We start from the raw sequence: 21,310 nt of genomic DNA on the forward strand, positions 1-21,310 counted from the left end.
GATGGTTTACCTTAGACCACCTTGTCTAGGGTGCCAGCCTTCACCTCATTCCTCCAACCTACCTGCAAGAATACCACTATGTGCCTGCAGGTCCAGTTAAAAGGTTGAATGAAGAACATACTCCCACCACTTTGCATGATGAAGGATACAACCTTGAGCAGCTGACACTTTTGGAGGCACTGTTGCCTTTATCAACAAAAGGAGCAAGAGCAGAGTTTTAAATAAAGCTAGCCATATACTTTTTTTTTTCCAACATGTTTCATCAGCAAGGTCATCACTAGGAAAAATAAAATGGTCTTCACAGAAGTTTCTAAGTTTAAGTTATATAATGATGTAAAATCCAAACAAGTTGAAGGTAAATCAGTATAGAGTTTTCATAAAACATAGCAAGTTGTGTATAAACCTCAGACTCCTCTGTAACCACCACTCTGCTTGCAAAAACAAATGAAGATGAAAATCTGTCTTCTCAGTAAAATCTATATTCTGACCTCCATGTTTTCATGTTAAATACACTTGAGAAATCCTGAGTGAAGAGAAGGCCATTTTCAAAATCAACAGTGCTGGAATAGTTGCAACAGGTGATTTAACTACAGAAAATAGGGAAGAGAAGGGAGATGTTACACTGGAAGTAACTAGAATAATCAAAGTAGGGGTTTGGGAGCAAATAAAAGGAAAAGTTTTTGGTTTGTATTCAAAATCAAAGGGGGATTCCAGGGAAGAAACTATATGGATACAAATTCAAAGTAGGTAAGAAATATAATCTGCTTTCATTTTTCAGTCTGGTTTGATCTCAGTTTAAATGTTTGGGAGCATAAAAATACAGAAGATTCTAAAGCAATAAACTACACATCTTTTCAAAGATCAAAGAAAAACTGAAGCAATATGTTAAACAGTGATTTGCAAGTCTGATATGAATTTAACTGCAGAAACAGTGAAAAGTAGTGCTGGCAGAGATTCAGAAGATCATCTCAATCACTACCTGAAAACTGCCATCCTGGTACCTAACTGATCCTTCACATTGTTCCCATGGCTGCTTTTTGTGGGAAGTGGTGCAATTTCCCACAACATACATTTTCTAACGCTTAACTCCCTACTCTTAGAAAAGTTTCCTGGGTAGCTAATAGAAATCACTCTTGCTGTAATTTAACCATTTCTTCTTTCCCACATACAGTGAATGAGAAGAGCATGTTTCTACATCTTCTGCCTTTAACTTAGTGGAAGACTCATTTTAATTCAATCTTCATTAATAACCATAGCTTTAGGGTGATTTTCTAGGCATTTACTTAGTTTTTAAAATGTTTGAGACGTGTAGCACCCACATGTAGCTCATCTCATTCAACTACAGAATAGCATCTGCATTTCAGCTAGTTATTCTGATCTTTCTTTGTAGTCAGCACAGACTAATATATGTATCTGGAGCTCTCTATTGACTACAAAGACAGCCATGAGGCGACTGCTCACATGGAGGTGTCTGCACCGGAGAAGAGTGATTCAGCTGTCTAACAGGTATTTGATACTAGTCAAGACATTTCAGAGTATATTAGAAATCTGCCCAGAGCTGGCAGGTGTGCACAGCCTATGGGATTCCTGTACCATTCTGCATTGTTCACAAAATTTCCCAAATGATTTTTGCCCTCTTTATCTTGGTTCTTCAGTACATTCTAACTCCTTCCATTCTGTGAATCTCTATTAAAGTACAGATTTTTTTATCACTCTGTTGTCTTGTAGACAGACTGCTTCAGAATCCAAGAAACTAAGGAGCTATGAGCCCCTTCTAACTTCTTCCCAACTTTATCTAAGATCAGTTAGGTCATGGAAAATGCTATAGCCTTTTGCACTTGCACCAACATGCTCTTTAGCACCAGTAGTTTATTTTACCTTCCCTGGTGTTGGTGCAGAGGGGTCAGGGTGTCTCCCTGACAAGTGCAGAAAGTAATTTTATTTTCACTTGTTCACATCTAAATAAACTAAATTTTGGGTTCCTCTCAAGCAGCTTTCTATATTCACAGCACTTATAAGTACAATTCTATGCAAATTTCCATGTTGATTCTCACTCCATTTCCATTATACCAGTTCTTCAGTCTTTGTCCCATTTTTAACATCCTTGCCTTCTCTGTCTCAGTCATGTTTCCCGCTTCTTGATAATACTCCACCTACTTGGAGTATGTCCCATATTCCTTCTACCACTCTTGTGCCATTTTCTCTGCTGTCATTCCTATTATCCATCCTCTCATTCCCCTACATGTTTTTATTGCAAACTAAGGCAGAATATTTATTTTGTCTTCTAGCCATATTCAACATAATTTGTGGGTCTCTCTGCATAGCAACCTCTTTTATTCCTTCCTCACTTTCTTTTATTTATAGGGCTGAAGAATCTTTGCTAATTTTTTCATAAACATACACTTGACTCTTAGCAATTTACATTACAGTTTTATCTTTCTTGACCCCAAGAGGTTATCCTTCTTTGCTGATCAGTACTTTTTTCTATTACATTTCATCTCTTTGTTCATTTTTTTAGAGCTAATCATTCAGAGAGAGAAACCTAGAATTCTTCCTTACTGTGCTTGTTTTTCTGTAATTTACAAATTCCTTATTATTTTTGCATCTTTGGATTAAAGAATTTCTAGAAAACTTCCATATGCAAGTATTCAAATTTTTCAAATGAGTTAACACAACTAGGCACTTCTTTCAGCCACCAGTAGGTTTGCTTGGGAATTTTAAATCTTGTAGTCTATTTTTATCCTTGCATAAATATCCCTATGCTATATTGATATCATTTTTTTTTCTAAATTATTTTTGGTGAACCAGATAATTAAGTCTGGCTTTCCCTTCCAATTTCTTTTTCAGTATTTTTTGCTAGTAACATATGTGTTATCTCTATAGCTTCTTGTTGTAGGTCTTAACCTACAATTTGCATTGTCTTTTGGTGCCTTAGTTTCCTGCATAGAGTTGTTTTGATGAGACTATCCCAATGACATAAATGTCCCCAGTGACATAAATATTTGGGAATCTGGCAGCCTAATTATGACTGGATTTTTCTTTGAACCTTTCAGGGTTTTTTCCAGCCTCAGATTTCTGCACTTCCTCCTGAGAGTCTGCACGATCTCATTTTGAATGCACTCAGAGGCTGCAAATCTTACTTCTTAATGGGTGTCTGGATAGCAGGTTTGCTTCTTCCTCAATTTGATATCACCTTTCCAGTTTTTGTTTTCCTTCCATCTGTAGTTCCTCTGTTGTTTTTGTGTTCTGGTTCTTTTTTGTGGTCTAGTATCTTGTTATGTTTTTCTATGGGTGCGGAGGCATCTCTTCTCCCTTGGCACTGCCACACCTATCTGTTTTTCCAGTGTAGCTAATTAATGAGTTCTTTTTTTTCTTAGCCTTTTGTTTCCTTTGGCCTCATAATCATATCTTTTTCTAGGACATCACTTTCAGGAATTTACTCTAGCCCAGCAAAATGCTTCAGCATTTCTAGTTTCCGGTGCAATTGTTTTATGCCAGATGGCACTTCACACATATGCAACTTTTACCAGCACCTATTCTCTTAGGTGCAACTTTGCAAGCCCCACAGCTTCTGCATCCAGTCATCTTTTAAGAAGGAAATGACATCCTTCTTACAAACTCGTAAACACCTTTATTGCGGTGTAAAAACAACAACAGCGTTTAAAAGTGAAAAGTGCAATTGAAATAAACAGTTCCACTGTGCCCTTTACCCCTACAACTCTATGTAGAAATAAACATTTCTCCATATGGATAAGATTGAACTGTGAGCTTGAATACTGCACCACATTGCTGGAAAGGAAAATAAGTTATAGCTCATGATGTTATCTCTTGCAGAGTATGGATGACTCTTACAATCTAGTCGATAGCTTGCTCTGCAACACTATGAGTTTGAAACACTTCACTCCTAGTTATTCTCCTTCTCCTTGATTGCACTTCTCCTTGAAGTGAGCACAAGAACTTCCTTATTTCCTTCTTAAAAAAAAACCAAAACCAAACAGATTAAAAATATCAAGGTGGCAGCCAGAGGGGACAAACTACCTACTACCTCTTCTCTTTTGTCTTTCTCATCTGATCATAGCTGGTTTCATCATAGTCCAGATGAACATTGTTTTTCCAGCAGAATAACAAATAGAGACAGATGGGAGACAAAACAAATAATCAGAAAACCAGAACAATAATACAGTTAGCATGTACCTGCTGGTTACTTCCCAGCTTCACTAGAATATGCATGTAAAAATCAATGAATCTCCCAGCCAGTAACAAGATCACAGAACTTCAACAGTGTTTGGGAGTTCTTTCTAGCCCAGCATAAACACTTTTCTGGAATTATTACCTGTAAAGGTAAACAGAACACTCCAGAAGAGAGATCTTGACTGTTTTTTCAACCAGTTTGGATCAGAAATGCTTGCATTACTGATCCATATGAAAACCTATCCATGCTTGCTCATCACAGGATAGCTGTAGACAAATTCCAGGAGTGCTTGAGCATGTGAGCTGTCCGGAGTCCACTCTGAGCCTTCTGGTGCAGATCCACAGATCAGCCTGAAAAGTAGAAACCAGGGCTGGAGCAGCTGTGTAATGCATCCTCTCACCTTGCATAAGATCAGGTGTAATTCTGTCATTCCTGGTCAATATTTGTCTAACCTGTTCTTAAAAACATATAGTGATAAACATTACACAAGTAAGACCAAGAGACAATTCAGCAAACTCTTTTAAACTGTGCCTTGATCCAGATGAAGAGCTATGTTTCAGCACATGCTACCTTAGTGGCATTAATTAATGCCACTCTTTCTAGATAACCTCTGAAGTGAATGTCTGTCATGTTAAGCAATGGCTGCGTGGCACAGCTTGTTCATGTTTGATTAATAAAATCTTCCATGAATCCTAAATATCACTTATTTTGCTTTCAATTACTTTAAATTCACAGATACTCGAGTACACATTCTTTGCTTTCTGATAAATTTCCATTTTCACTGCAAAGGAATTTACGGTGTCTTAAACCCCTCCTCATAACACTTCTCAAGACCTGCTGCTGCTTCCCAGCTGGAGTGATGGCCAATACCACACTGCTTGAAACACAATGTAAGTAGGCTTCATTGTGAATTTTTGTTTGAAAGTGCTTGGGTTTATAATGAGAGGGAAAACTATGAAGCCACTAAAAAATTGCATGGGCAAAGGAAGTTTTATAATCATCTACTGTGATGCCCCAAAAAACTTATCATATCATCCAGAACACCACCATCATCATATCATCCAGAACACCATTTGAAAAAAACAACCAGTCTTACAGAGTTTTTAGCAAACAATTCAATTCAAAATGTATTTCATGGACGAAAAGCCTTTCTGCTTCACAAGGGATGGATTATGCAGAGGGATAAAACCTTGTAATTCAAGCATAGACTTCTATTATTTGAGCCAACATATTAATTTTTTTCTTAATGTCAGAAACGTTAAATTCTTAATCTGCATGTAGACCAACTGGTAGACCAAATTCACATTATTTTTCAGCAATATTTAACATGTAAACATAGTTGGTTTCATTAGTTTTTGTGAAAATTCTTAATCTCTACATTCACTTTAAGCAATAGTTAGTTCACTTTAGTAGATGAGTACAAGCCCTTGTACGTACTATAAACATATATGGCGAACATAAATAAAACCTCATGTGATTAAATTATTTTGTTTTCTTTTCCTAATCTGAGCAATTCTAAGAAATGAAAAGACAGAACAGCTTTTTATATAACAGTAACAGAACTGACTCAGATCTATTTGCTGAAATGTTTTTCCTTCTACTTAAACTCTTGCAGTATTTAGCAAAAACATTTCTCACTATAAATTCTGAATGTCTTGAGGGAATATTACCAAATGTATCTACATCCCAGTGCAATTTTGAGTTCCTTGACACTTGTCAAATTTAATTATTTCACCTCCATTAGCTTTCCTCAGCTTAAAATTTTATTACCAAGATATAAATCTGTAATTTATACTCAAGATATTAATTAAAAAGAATAAAAGAAAACCTTTTTGCTTGAACAGATTAAAATTTTGAAAATAAATATGCAAGCAATTTATTCCAATAGATATTTATTTATTTTAACAGCTGTGGTTAGTGCTCGTTAAAAGTGTTAAAACCTTTTCTTCATATTTGAACCTGAACTCAGCTTTCCTAGAAAGCCAAGATTTTCTGTAAAAGAAGAAATCAAGCAATGAATTGAAGAAAAAAACCCAAATGCTCTTGCAAGCTGAACACTTTCTAGGAAAGAAAGTTGATGTCTTCCACCACCTGTGGTGGAATTCAACTATGTAAAATACCATGTGACTTAATAGAAATGTAATAGGATGGAAATATTCTCTCTGACATCTATGAAAAGTGAAGTATATTCAAAATTACATGTTCTTTGTGGCCACAGAATAATCTTTCCCACAAGGCAGTAAAATCCTAATACAAAACAATTTCAGTCTACATTGTCTGCAAGGATACATGCCTAAAAATTTTTAGCTTGCAAGTTCATTTTCTGCACCCATTGAAAACTAAAGAACTAATTTAGAAATTTCAGTATGGGCTTTGTTTCTTTACATACCTGCATTTGAAAATGTGCTTCTGGGACTTGAAGTTTAAGCATTTCTTCTCTTGGTTTTATAAGAAACACCCAGTCAAAAATGCTAGGCAGTTAGCAGTTAGCCATCCCATTTTTTACTGCTATTCTGTTGACATTCTGTCAGCCTCTTTTCACCACCAAATCATTCATTCACGAAGGAAAGATGTCAGACTCTCTGTTAGGGGTGATCTTGAGAGCTAAGCATGACAAAGGACAAGGGACAGCTTGCTAAGGCCTCTCTCCTCCAAGACACATCCCTATTAGTATTATCCACTCTGTGATTGATGTTCTCCCAGGCAAGACAATTAATCTCTGGCACTCACTTATGGTCTTTGGTGAAGTGCTGCCAGTACCAGCCTTTCCTACTGTTGTCCATACTCTTTGCATTTCACTCTTCCCTTCCCAAACTCTTTTTTCACAGTAATGATGATAATGATGTTTTCAACAAATGATAATGACAAGGTGAACTTTTCATTCTCTTTTCATTCCTTTTGTCCTCTCAGCAGCTCAGAGAGTGTCTATAGAATAAAAACTGAGACAAACCTCGGACTGGGGTTGGCAGGATTGATCTGAATGATGTGAAGGTTTGTCTTGGATAAATCATAAAATTATAGAATGGTTTGGGTTGGAAAGAACCTAAAGATCATCAAGTTCCAACCCCCTGCCATGGACAGGGACACCTTCCACTAGACTAGGTTGCTCAAAGCCCCATCCAGCCTGGTCTTGAACACTTCCAGGGATAGGGCATCTACTACTTCCCTGGGCAACCTGTTCCAATGTCTCACCAACCTCATAGTGAAGAATTTCTTCCTAATATCTAATCTAAATCTCTCTTTCAGTTTAAAACCATCACCCCTCGTCCTATCACTACACTCCTTGATACAGAGTTCCTCCCTGTCTTTCCTCTAGGCTCCCTTTAAGTTCTGGGAGGCTGCTGTAAGGTCCCCCCAGAGCCTTCTCCTGGCTGAACAACCCCAATTCTCTCAGCCTGTCTTCACAGGAGAGGTGTTCCAGCCCTCTGATCATCCTTGTGGCCCTGTTCTGGACCTATTCCAAGAGGTCCATGTCCTTCTTATGTTGGAGGTCCCAGAGCTGGATGTAGTACTCCAGGTGGGGTCTCACTAGAGTAGAGTAGAGTAGAGTAGAGTAGAGTAGAGTAGAGTAGAGTAAATGCTGAAACACCCGTTGTAGGTGTCCAACAAACTTTTCAGGCACTATTTACCATTGGTGAAACCATGGTGGCTGTCACTGATCACCTTACTTACGATGTACCTTAGCATAGTTTGCAGGAGGATCTGCTTAATGATCATACTGGACACAGATATGAGACTGAGTGGCCTGTAGTTCTCTGGGTCTTCCTTTTTTCCCTTTTAAAAAAATGCAGGTTATCTTTCTTCTTTTCCAGTCAGTAGGAATTTCACCAGACTGCCAGAACTTCATCTACCAGTTCCCTCAGGATCCACAGATGCATCCCATCAGATCTCATGGATTTGTGCACCTTCAGATTCCTTAGATCGTCTCGAACCTCGTCTTCTCCTACAGTGGGCAGTTCTTCATTCTCTCAGTCCCTACCTTCACCTTCTGCAACATGGGCAATGTGGCTAGAACACCTGCTGTTCAAGACTGAGCCCAAAAAGTTATTGAGGTCCTCAGCCTTCTCCATGCCCCAGGTGACCAGGTCTCCCATTTTGTTCTGGAGAAGGCCCACATTTTTCCTAGTCTTCCTTTTATCACTGATGGACCTATAGAAGCTTTTCTTGCTCTTGGCATCCTTGGTCAGATTTAATTCTCTCTGGGCTTCAGCTTTCTTATCCTGATCCTTAGCTGTTTGGACAACTTCTCTGTATTCCTTCTAGGCTGCCTGCCCTTGCTTCCACCCTCAGTGGGCTTCCTTTTTGTGTTTGATTTTGTCTAGGAGCTCCTTGTTCATCCATGCAGGACTCCCGGTGCTTTTGCCTGTTTTCCTCTTTCTTGAGATGCATTGCTCCTGAGCTTGGAGGAGGATGAGTAATTGAAGTTCTCAAGTATCCTTAAGTTGGACCAGTTTTGTGTCTTTATAGACAAATGTTGTCGTAACTTCTTGTCATAAAGATAGATACAAAGCAGAAAAATCAAACTGGTTTTTGAGGCCAAAAGAGAATGGAAGAGCTTAGGAAATAGTGCCTGAGCAACCTCTTAAATGCTCTTTTACTGGCAGCCTCATCAAGGAACTCTTTATCTAAACAGGGTAACAATAAAACCGGGGTCTGAATCAGGTAAGATACATCTGCCACCAGAAGTCACAAGTCATTTAGTTGCTCCTACAAACATACACAAGAAATTTTTAAAGCAGGGTTGAGATCAAGCAATTCTTGGTTTAAAACCCTTGTCTCATCATCAGCTGCTCATGATACTAGTGAAAAAAAATCACAAGAGACACAAAGTGCATATGCAGGACACTAATTCCCAATACCCAGAGACAAAGGAGCAATTCGCCCCTCCTAGAAATTTGGCAAAGATAGATGGGATTAATCGGTTTCCAGTTCTTTCTCTCTTTCTCTCTGCTGAAACTGAAGGAAATTTATAAGAGTAATGTGTATCAGACAGCAAAATTTCAAGACAGGAGGCCTCTACTCACCTAACATGAAAAGGCATGAGTAAATGAATTGCAGCATTACTACCTGGCAAAGATATAAAGCCTAATATTTGATGAAGTGCTTATCGAAGTGTATGAAATGGCTCAGCATGCCAATACCTCTATTACCATAATACAATCCAAGATCTATTAAATCAAGAAAGAAGATGTTCTGTCCAGAGCAGAACAAAACCATACCACAAGCTTGGTTTCTCTAAACCTTACAAAAACTAGGCAGAACCTGCCTGGTAAACCAAAGGAACATTTTGCTGTGAGGAAACTGAGCAATGAAGATCATGGTGTGGAAGTCAGAGCTGTTTGGGTTTGCTGTAATCATCCAACATGTTGCATTCAGTGTACAAATGTGATGTGAGTAGTAAGACACATCGAACTGGACAATTACCAAACATTTCAAACTCACTCCCATCTCTCTCCGCCATTCTTTTGTGTGATCCTTGAAATTATAGCCAATGCCAGGTTGTATACTACAATTGAGTGGTAGACCCATTTTTATTGACAGCTTGGGTGTGTACAACAACAGAGTGTTATAGGAACAGATAACCTACGTGTAAGAAGGGTACAGGGATGGCTGAATTCTGCTATTGTTGAGTTGCCAATCAAAACCCACGTCATTATACAAAAGTAGGTTGTTGCATGCACAGAGATGGAACTTGCCTGCCGATCAAAAATATTATACATAGACACAGCCTCAGACCAAGGTCTAAAAATGGTTTGACTGACAACTGCACTCCATAGCAAGAGCAGAATTCTTTCCTCCCAGTATAAATTATACGTCTCTTGCAAATACATGTATTTAAAAATATTAACTAAGATGCAGCTGTGTTTAACTATGTTTTCTTTCTGATCTTCCAGAGAGTTCCTTATTATTTGTACAAGACTTTGAAGAACTGCATGACATGGTAAGTATTATTGTTAAGCTGTCTGCCTCTCATGACAATTACAGTTTCCAATATAACCCAGGACTGTTAGGTGCTGAAAACTTAGAGAAAACAAAAGGTCTTTTAAACGTGAAACTTTTCCTGTCACTCTCCAAGCTGAATAATTTGAAAAGAAAATGTGATCCACTTTTTTCATCTGACATTTCCATTCCAACTTACTCTTTCTTCTCATGTTGACTAAAACTAAATTATTTTTACAGCCAGGAGTGCATCTACAGTGTCCTGACTCTGAAAGTCTGTGTACATACTGATAATTCAAGGACAATTTTGGCAGAAGACCAGTTGGATATTAACCAACCTAGAATATGTTTAGGCTGGAAAAGAGAAGAATTTCTGCTAATTCTATATAGTGTATGTTGTTCTGTATTAGCCAATCAGATATTTTTAAAGGCTCTTTTAACTAGGATAGTTTATAAAGTTAAAGTAATTTTCTATCTTATGTGAAGCTGGAAACAAAATTTTCTTGAAACTTCATGTCAAGAAGAGTAGCTACATTTTGTAAGAACTTTTGCAAAACATTTCTAAAATTTTTAGTGATTTTTTTAAAATGAGTTCTTTGCCTTGAACTTTTTACATTTCTGTTTCTACAATTGCCATATGGATGCCAGTTATGATCATTTGTGTCTGCTAGTTAGGTATTTTTGTACATCTGCTTTTTAAATAGGCAGATGGGATTTAGTTGAATTCTGCAAAGTTATGCTTGATAAACAAGTGGGTATGAACCAAATTGTGTGAAAGAGCTGCTAAGCTTGCTCCATTCTTTTTGCTCAACTGCAAGAAAAGATGAAACCTTGCATACTTGCATCACTGATTGCTGAATAGTACAAGAAAGAGTATAACAAACCTATTGAGACTGCTTCATACCAAATAACCTTTACAGACACAGGAGGAGAGCCTGCTCCATAGAGGCCGCCTTGTAGAAGTGCTAAACACAATGGAGTGTATTAATAATTGAAAGCAGTATTTTTGAAAAATAATTGAAAGTAAGGATCTTCCAATAAATTCAGCAGACTAGCCAGACCAGCCCTGTTCTCAACCTACAGATTCTGGATTTTGTTAGCATTTCCAGTGTGCTCATTGTGAAGATAGTGTATGTGACCAAAATATTTTGTCTCTTTCCATCATGACAGCATGAAATAGTTACCAGCTTGAGATGCTGAAAAGCCAGTTGTCCAAAAGGAGCGATCCCAGATCAGGTATGTGCAGAGGACGCTTAGGCTCCTCACCATAGCTTTATGCTGTGTCTTGGTTTCTCTCCTCTCCTACCTGTCAGGGAGCGGATCTAGTAACTGAGGCGGTTCCCTATGATTTTGACCCTACAAGGATTGGATATGACTGCAGAGGAAAATGAGCCATCATGGTCTTCTAAGTCACTCTGTGCATCCCTTCACTCAAAGAGGAATGGGGGGCTTTACGAGGAAAGGCTGAGGGACTTAGATATTTTTAGTCTGGAGAGAGAAGACAAGGCTGAGGGTATATCAGATCAACGCTTATAAATACTTAAAGGGTAAATGTCAAGAGGGTGGGGCGAGTCTTTTTTCAGTGTTGCCTTTTCAGTGGTGTTCTTTCAGGACAAGAGGAAATGGACAAAACTCGAACATAAAAAGTTCCATCTAAACATGAGGAGGACCATCTTTACTTTCAGGGTGACAAAGCACTGGAATAGGCTGCCCAGGGGGGTGGTGGAGTCTCTGTCTCTAGAGACATTCAAAACCCATGTGGACAAGTTCCTGTGCAACCTGCTCTAGGTGAATCTGCTTTGGCAGGGGGGTTGGACTATATGATCTCCAGAGGTCCCTTCCAACCCCATATCATTCTGTGATTCTCTGACTCCTCATTAGTAGCCAGAAACTTCCATTTCAGAGCAGCGCCTAGCATCCCTTCTTCCCTTGTAGTTAGGTGTTGATGGCCAGCTGAGGATTTTAGCAGCAATTTGTGAAGTTGGGATGTTTGCACCACAGCACTTACACTGCTGTCTGACTTTTTCATACTGGGAATTCTGTGGGATAGTGGTAATTGTGCTATGTGCCTGCATAGCACATGACACAGCAGGCCACAGTCCCAGCTAGGGCCCCCAGACAGTATAGCTGTACAGCTGAAATAAAGGGCTATTTCAAGTACCTAAAACTATGGGTGTGACATATCATTACCCCTTATCAAGTAGTTACTAAATTTCATAGCCTTTCAATACAATTTCTTGTGCTCTTGCGTCAATTTTTGGAGTGTTTTAGGGCACTGAGATTCATTATAGATATGGCTGCAGTGATATGTGGTTTAATTAATTTCTCTATTATGTCACAGCTTGAATGAGAAGCAATCAGATATATTAAAAAATGAGAGCACTATGCTTCTTTCATACTTTGGAAGAACCTTCAACCTACTTAAGAAACTACCATGGAGGAAAATGCATAAAAGTAGTTCACTGCTCCTGACTAGGATTGTTGGTTTTGTTTTTTTTTTTTTTCATTTTCCTTGCAGCCAAAGATGGTGTTGATAAAGTCAGTGTTGCTAGTGGTAGGGCCTCCTTGTTCTCATTTTGAACAGCACCAGGTACAGTGGGATTCCTGTCTTAGGATGGCGCTTCGTTGGGATTGCTGCTAAACAATATTCATTAATAATTATCAAAGTGAAATATTGGGTTAGGCTTCTCAGATAATGGATTTATCACACTTCCAACAAATCAGGGGTACATATGACAGCAGTGACGCCTAAGCCCAACAGTGCCTACATCCAGAGCTCCTTTTCTTTTGCCCCTACATTTTCTACTACCCAGGCATGTGCAGAATTGCTACTGTTCAATGACATGGCCAAGCCGGGGAAGTCCCAATAGCCACACTGACAGGATTGTAAGTGGGACCAGGGGTTACAGAGGTTGCTATTAAAAAACAAACAAAAAACCCCAACAGTAGAAGAAAGTTTCCCATTGTGGTTGTTACTCCATCCTGCCAATGACACTAGGTAAACCAGCAAAAACAATCACTGAACAGCACAACCACATCTGCATTCAGCATATCTACTGCATTTATGAAAGGTGAGTTTTGCCATACTGCTGTCTGGTGAAATCATTCCAAGAAAATTGTAGTGGAACCCTGTACTGCAGCCCTTTTCCCTGTCCATACTAGGCAGAAACCACATACAAGTGCCTCAGGAGACACTAAAACGCAGAATGTATCCCCTTATCCACCAATGTTAGACTCTAGCTGGCATCTAGAGTGCTGAGACATTATCCCAAAACACAGCTACTTTACAATAAGGTTAGGCTTCTTGTAAGATGTAGTGTTGGTCATTAGTTTCATTTTAGGACAAGGGCTGAGCTCATTTTTTAGGCAATATGCGAGAATATACAGTATTTGCCTAGGAAATGGGAAGCCTAGGTTCAGTCATTTCTGTCCCAGAAAAATCTATAATGTGCAGATTGGACTCTGAAGAGTGATTCAACAACCCAGGTGTGCAAAATAAATAAATAAAAATTGAGATTTGCTGAGCCAGAGACCTGAGACATGTAGATATACCTCTGTACTGAAACCACCGAAACATCCAGTTTTCAGGCGACACTTAGAAGCTTGTTCCAACATTTGTTTTACATTTTACCTCGTGACTTTTTAATAGAGCAGTCAAAAAAACCCCCCACTAATATATTCCTTTCCTTGCCATAGGTTGGCATATTCCTGCTGCGTGGTGATTTATTTGACAACAAAAATTAGCAGGTAGATTCAAGTAGAATAGTTTTAAATAGTAGTGATAAATGCCAAATATTGCTTGGATGGGAAGTAATTAAGATTGTGATGATATGTTTAGCTCAGGAGGTGGGGAAAACAGAAATAACATCTAGTATTTGCTGTTGATAAGCACTGAACTATTTTGTCAATTAAAATGCTACAGTGAAGACAAAGCATAAAGTACTTGCAAGATGATGACTCATTTCCTGCTCAGACATACCTGCTAATAAAGAACGTTGCATGCTTTCACAGCTAGATTCTTCTCACCTGAGCCGCACATAGTAACACAAGATTTGACTTATGCTGAATTAAAATGTCCTGGGAGATAAATAAACCCAATCCCTTTTGAAAACCACCTCCACCTGGACAACCATTTCAGTTGCCACTGTTGAGTTACATCATCCCAAAAGCTAGAAGATGATGATGGATATTTTTAGGTGCTACACGGGTAGGTGTTGGTGTGGTTCAGATCATGCTGTCAAATCTGTGTCATAGTCTGGGACAGTCAGACACTCTTGTAAAGACAAAAAATACAAAAAAAAAAAAAGAAAAAAATTCTTACAACGTAAAATCTTTGCGGTAGACAGAGAATGAATATATGCCACATAGGGGTCTTTTTATACCAAGGAGTGAGCAGCATGAGATTTAGGACTTAGTTTGACCCATGCATGATGCTTAGCTTAATTTCGGATGCTTTAATTATTGTAACATCTTTTTTATACCAGAAAGCATTTCCTTGCCTGAGAACGGTCCATCCCAAGTCTGCTAATATTTTGGAGGGATCCTAAGAAGAAGGGTTGCCTTTATGCTTTTTTTTCTACCCTGCCTCGGACAAAATTTACACTGAGCTCTGAAGGAGTAATTCAAAAGTGGGAAAGATAAGTGCAGTAGCTTGTATTTTAGACCGTTATTAAGAAACAGAACTTATTTTCCACCTTTACCCCACCTTCCTAAAAGAACATTAACTGAATGTATTATCATTGAGTTCATAGTATTATTCTTCAATTGTTGCACAGACACAGGCACTTAGTGTCTGTTGAAAACCTACTTGTGTTTTATTGGGATCTTTGCATAGGGGGTCTTTGCCTAGATATCTTTGCTCAGGCCATACATGTAGCTGGGTGGTGGTTGTATGTGTTCTCACTCATGAATTATTCATTGTTACTGATTATCTTAAAACGCGTGCCAAAAAATCCCTCCTAAATATCTTAACTGTGTAGAAAGGACTGTGCTACAGGACTATTTTTTGCCATTTCAGGAAGAGTTGTCTTTTCTACATGTGCTGGTTAATACAGCCAACTGCCCACTGACCTTTTCCTAATATATTATCTGGTAGCATTACAGTCTCACAGGCAAAGGGTAGAAATAAGTCATTCCAACCAATTGCTTACACTTGCCTGATCATCACTGAAACCCAACAGACTGAATAAAATTTAAGTCCTCTACTATGTGCTACTATAATCATCCATAGCTAATGTAAAAGCAAGGGTTTAGCCTGATGAGATTCTGTAGAAGTTAAGCAAAATGGGTATAACATTTTGCACTGTACTTGCTTGCAATACACAGTTTTAGACAATTAACCAACTGCCTTTGTTTATCTAGAGCAAGATACAAGGAACTAATATTCTCTCCCTATCTGCAGCTTTAAAATGTAGAGAGAAAAGAACAGCAAAAAAATCACAAAATATATTGTAATCAACAGACAATCCAAAAAAAATTCCCTTAAACAGATTTTTTAAGACATCTGGCAATCTAAAGGTTATATAAACTTCAGCAAAGCCTCTTAATACAGATACTTAAGCATTATGGAAATTTGATTTTTAACTAGTGTAGTACAAAAGAACCTTTATCCTAGCAAATATATGAATTAAATTTGAATGCTAAACACAGATTATTGGTTATTAAAATCACCACAAAGTACAGATATATTGGTAGCTAGCATGAGTCACCCAGAATGAAGACTTTAGGCACAGATTCCTTTCCAAATGTCCATGTTTCTACGAAAAAAAAATATATTAAAAGTAAATTAGCATGTTCCTGGAATAAAAATGCATTATCTACTCAAATAGTTAGCAGTAAAGTACTATATTCAGATAATGTAGAGCACCACAGAGGGAAGGATTTACTAATTCTTCTATGACCTACAGGGTTTAATCTTTACTTATTAAAAAAAGAAAAAAAAAAGTTAATAGATCATACTCTCTCTGCTATCCACCATATCATAAAGAGTTTAAGAATAATTTAGTTTAAATAACCAACCACAAATATCTTGGAGGCCAAGATGTCTCTGAGTTCAGAGGCAAGAGCATAGAATAACCTGTTAGTCAGGAAGACTAAACTTTAATTTTTTTAAGATATTAATTAACAGAACAAGAGGGGTTTTGTTTGGTTAGTTGTCTGTTTGTTTGGATTTTTTGTTTCTCATTGGTGATGAGTTCCTTAGAGGCACTCTTAGAGCTCACAATACAACAATTACATGTTTTTAAAAGTATTTTGAAAAAATAAAGGAAGACAAAGTCAACCACTTTCAAAAGAAAACCAAAGTATTTCAGAAGAGATGACATAAGAAGGTCACTGGTCACTGCACTGCAGGAGGACATGTGCATTACTTTGATTACAGTCTGATCAGGAAGTGACTGGTGCTAATGTGGAGGAGACATTAGCTCCTAACGATGACCCACTTTTAAGTCCTAGTCTTCCAAAAAGTGACAGGCAAGGAGGAGCATCAGGAGCTGAGGATTAATAGATAACACAGACGTAGGCTAAATTAAAACCATATGGTTATAACTATCTGTTGAACTTGCTCATGGTTTTCTTCAGAAAACAGCTTTAAGAAGCAGAAAGCAGAATAGTCCTGACACGAGTTGCAGGTTTCTCTCCAAGCAGTCCAGTGCAGAGATGTTGGGGTAATGGAAGTTGGTTAACAGCAGCCCAAACATCCTTCTTTTTGCACCCAAAGAGCTGAAAAAGGGTTGCATTCGGTTTAAGTATCCAGAGGAAGTGAAAGATCAGGACATTGCTCAGATGAAAAACAGAGTCCAGCAGTGCCACTGTCAAAGCTCCTGTTTCCATGTGCCATCATATCCAGCTTTGATTACCAAACGAAAGACTTCCAGAACTGCCAAGACAGCTTTACAGCTGTAGCTTTACAGCTACTACAAACCAAACCACCTCTAACAAACTAAAATAATGGATTTTTCAAGTGTCCAAAACGTTAAATCTTATGATGTGCTACTGAATTAATTTCCAGTCTACTATATTTTCATTTTCTTCTGCCTAAAAAGAAACAATAGGCTCTCTATAGTCTTCTGTGTAGGAAAAGAGTACGTTCAGAGTTTTCACATCGGTGTTGCTGTCACCTGGTTGCTGTCACCAATTTCCTATCCAGCAGTCAGGTATCAGGAGCCTTCCATGAGCTGGAAGGAAGTTTTGGTGTTTTTTCCTCTTCGCTGCAAATGCTGCTACCTTTTAGGGTGTAACAAGGTAGGATAGACAAGCAAGACATATCAACAGCAAATAATTCAGAGAAGAATAGGAAAACTGCATATTCAAACTATCTCATGCTTTATTATTTCTTTTTTCTTTTTACCCTACTTACACTCTATTAAAGAAAAAACCCAACTATATTGGTGCTATCAAAGACTCATGGCAATTTAAGTACCTTGACACTAAATCTTTAATGTTTATAAGGCTACATCTTCAGCAATATTTAACAATGTGGATCTGCTGTGGATTTACATGATAGATAGAAAGTAAGAATACTTAATGAATTGTCAGGTCTCATTGTAATACCTAAACAGCTCTTGGTAGTTCTCTGTTCAGCCTTGTCACTCTTTTTCCTGCAACACCCTGAGGAATGACAGTGTGAAGACATAACGGAGGATACCTCCAGGTCAACGCTGAACTATTTTCAGTATGTTCTCATCTTAATCCTTTGACCTCTGGAAAATATTTTCATTGTGTAAATTTTATGACCAAAGACTGAAAGATTTAAGCTCCTTGCCCTTTTCTGTAGCAATTAGACTTCTCCTCTGCTGTGTTGCCTACCTCAGAGATATTAATTCAGCACAGATTTTTTTTTTTTTTCCAGACTCTCTCAAGAAAAAGCCCAACAGATGCAGCAGCCAGTGATGTATTTTTCCTTTTTCAAAGAATAAGGTTTTTTCTTCTGGGTTGGTGTTTTGGGGTTTTTTTTTCAGATCTCAAAAGGTAAACAATGGAAAGGCACACAATTTCCAACTGATAAAGGATTATTTTTTTTTAAGAAAAGATATTCAAGATTGCTACCATCACTGCTCTGGAGTTAAAATTTTGCTATACACCAAGCTGATAACAAACAGGAACTTTCATGTGTGACAGCAGAAAATCTGCACAATAGATGAGGTCACCTACCTCCAAGCCAACAAAGAGATTAAACTAGAAATGAAGAAAGATTTCCTTTACCTCATGATGGAACTGTGTGTTTATGAAATTGAAAAATTGGGTGGCAGTTTCAGCTTCACACATGATGTGCAGAGGTTTCTGCTACATTTATGTCTCCTGCTTGGGGGACATATGTTTAGTTCCAAACTGAAGCCATTGCATTACCATGTCCCCTGTGGTGACGCCTTGTGGGAAATCAATCTACATTACTTATGCTCCATGACATTTTTTTACTTCTTGGAACTTTTTAAAATTCACGGTTGTAAAAAGAGAGGATTTTATAGCAAACCACAGTGATAAGGATAGATTTATGGAGAGATAGTGTTATACTGTCTTTTTTCTACCCTTAAAGGCCAAATTTTTCTCAGTATGCATATTCAGCTCACGAGAAATAACACTGGCATATAGGATAATTCAAATAATTATACAAGGGTGGTCTAACTTCATTTTTCTATTGGACTAGTGTCTAAATTTGCAGTAATTTTCAGAAACCCATGGTATTAATACACATGGACTTGCAAGACCTCAATAAGGCCATTTCAGATGAACTTAGGGAACATTTAGCCGATAAGAATCCGCCAAGAGAGGTTAATGGTTTCATTAATGTATAGCCAAATATCTTGCTCTTCCAAGCATGTGAGTGCACACACACAGATATAAATATTCACTACTCAAATTGCTATTATGTTTTTTACTCTTAAAGTACGTTGTATTATTGTTATTAACTGCCATTTATAGCGTTGATGGTACGGTTAATTTTAATTATTAATATTTATTAACTTATTAAATATTTACGATTGATATAATACAAAATATTTGTGTGGGAACAAACTCTAGATCTTCAAAGTTTCTTAACTCCTGAAGTTTCCTAACTCCATAAGTCCTGGAGTTATGGTCCAGGGAAATTTATTATTACCTGTTTTGCAATATTCTGAGATCACAGATTAATTACCCCGTACGAGAGCTATCCACAGCAGGAATCACAATTTTAGTAAAAGGCTCAGCATATGTCATTGAGTGATGATAAAACCAAGATTGCAGTCTGTTCGACAGTCTTGGAATCTATCTTTCCAAACAGAAATCCAGGATGCATAAGATTCACAGAGATAAAAGGGAAAAGAAGAAACTAATTTTATCTAGTTAGTACCCATAGAAACAGCATCTGGAAAAAGTGTGTTACTGATGTAAGGTGAAGAGCTCTGTTGTATCAACTACTGTGAGGAAAATTTAAAATAAATGAGTAAAATAGTTTGACTGGAAGCAGAATATAAGGCAAACTAGTCCAGATAAAATTTTATATACTGATCTACATGATGCTGTAAGAGGCCATACATCCTCAATTCCAACATTCAAGAGTCACTAAATATATACAAAATATTCAAAATTCAAGAACATACTATTGTACCTGGTTATCTGTGGTATTATAAACATTAACACTGCTGGCTTTGCTGAAACAAATTAAAAGAGATTAGAGTAATTGGAATGACATTTTTTATAACTTGAATGTTGGCACACTGAATGTTATCAAGATAAATGCTCTGTTCAGACTTAGTTCTCTCTGTTCTGTCCACTGATTGCCTGGAGCAGAGAGAAAACATTATGAGATATCCAAGTGGTAATTGGCAAATTTATCTAGAGTGAAAAATTCACTGGAGTTCAAAGGAGAAATCAAACCCCAGTCTTTCCACCCTTTCTCTTTTCAGTCCTTCCATAAATATCAAAGTGCAAATGAACAAGAATCAATGCTCCCTGCCTGGGTGGAGCGCTGCAGCAAACTGCCAAGTTTCATTGATTCTCAAAGGGGTTAAGTAAAGTTGAAGTAGTTCAATATCTCTTGGCATCAACATCTTCAAATGAAAAATAAAGACCTTTCCCTCCAGTCAACATCTCTACTCTACCTATTTTCAGACCTATTCTCTTGATTTGCTCAAATAATTGCTACAATTAAGTACACAAGTTGGGGAAATGCAGACAAAGAAAAGCCAGTTTCAAGATCTCAGTTATATTTATACTTACCATTAAGAGTGACTCATCTTAACGATGGAGAAACAGCAAGACTAAACAAACAGAGCCATTTAAAGAAAATTCTACAGTTCACCTTGTACTTGCAAGAAGTAAATAGGTTGTTAACGTTTGGTATTTAGTAGGTAAGTTAAGCCTCACCTAGGAAAATAATAATAGGGTTTGTCCCTTCTTCACTGTATCTGAAAGGAATTAACAAGTTCAGAGTATTTCAGTGAAAGAAAAGCAAAGTTGGGAGTGTCAAGCAGAAATGAAACCTTGAACTGGGACAGTCTTAGAAATCTTAAGCTGCAGATCCTTTTCTGCAAAGCTTTCTATTAGCAAAGGCACTCATTGCCATGAATCAGCACATGGTGATTATCCCTGAAGCAAAACTCTTTCTTTTGATTTTAGTGATGGAAAGTTAACCATTTTTCCAGACAATGGTTAAGAAGTCATCTCTAAATTTGAACACAAGGACAAGAGTGCTCTGTTGGAAGTTTGTAAATTCTGCTAGACAAACACCAATACTTTTCCAATAATGTTATGGGGGAAAAAAGTAAACAAATTCCTCTGAAAACTTTCACAAGCATCAACATTCCTATTAGGATTCAGGGTGGACACAAGGAGAAGGATGTCTCAGGCCAATAACTCAAACTGTTGATATCTAGGACTGTAGAAATTCTCCTTAAGAAAAATGATGCCTGAGACCAGCTGACTGGATAGTATTCTGCCTTTCTTTCTAGTGGGATGAGGAAGTGGGAACTTCAAAAGAATAAATAGACCCAAAAGAAAACCTCAGAAAAATCTAGAAAACCTCATCAAGCACTGTTTAAGGGCATGCACTGGAGATGTAAAATGACAAATTCCATCATGAGCAGGAGTTCGTCACAGTTTTGCATAATGTTGTCCCTTCAATCATGTTTTAAATGACTCCAGACATTAAAGTGATTTTCTTCAACTGCACAAAAAGTTGAAAACCTACAAGTAGTCAGT

The 21,310-nt window shown here is 37.7% G+C and overlaps 1 long non-coding RNA gene across 1 annotated transcript in view; it reads left to right on the forward strand.

The window, feature by feature from the left end:
* The first annotated feature begins 4,938 nt into the window (after positions 1-4,938).
* LOC106902908 overlaps positions 4,939-21,310 on the forward strand; it is a 60,070-nt gene continuing 43,698 nt past the window's right edge. The window contains exons 1-3 of the long non-coding RNA XR_001414613.1: positions 4,939-5,082; positions 10,087-10,133; positions 11,303-11,368. This is a non-coding gene — a long non-coding RNA (uncharacterized LOC106902908). The remainder of the gene's footprint in view (positions 5,083-10,086; positions 10,134-11,302; positions 11,369-21,310) is intronic.

This window comes from Calidris pugnax, unplaced genomic scaffold (genome assembly GCF_001431845.1).
Source record: "Calidris pugnax isolate Ruff unplaced genomic scaffold, ASM143184v1 scaffold14, whole genome shotgun sequence".
NCBI lineage: Eukaryota > Metazoa > Chordata > Aves > Charadriiformes > Scolopacidae > Calidris > Calidris pugnax.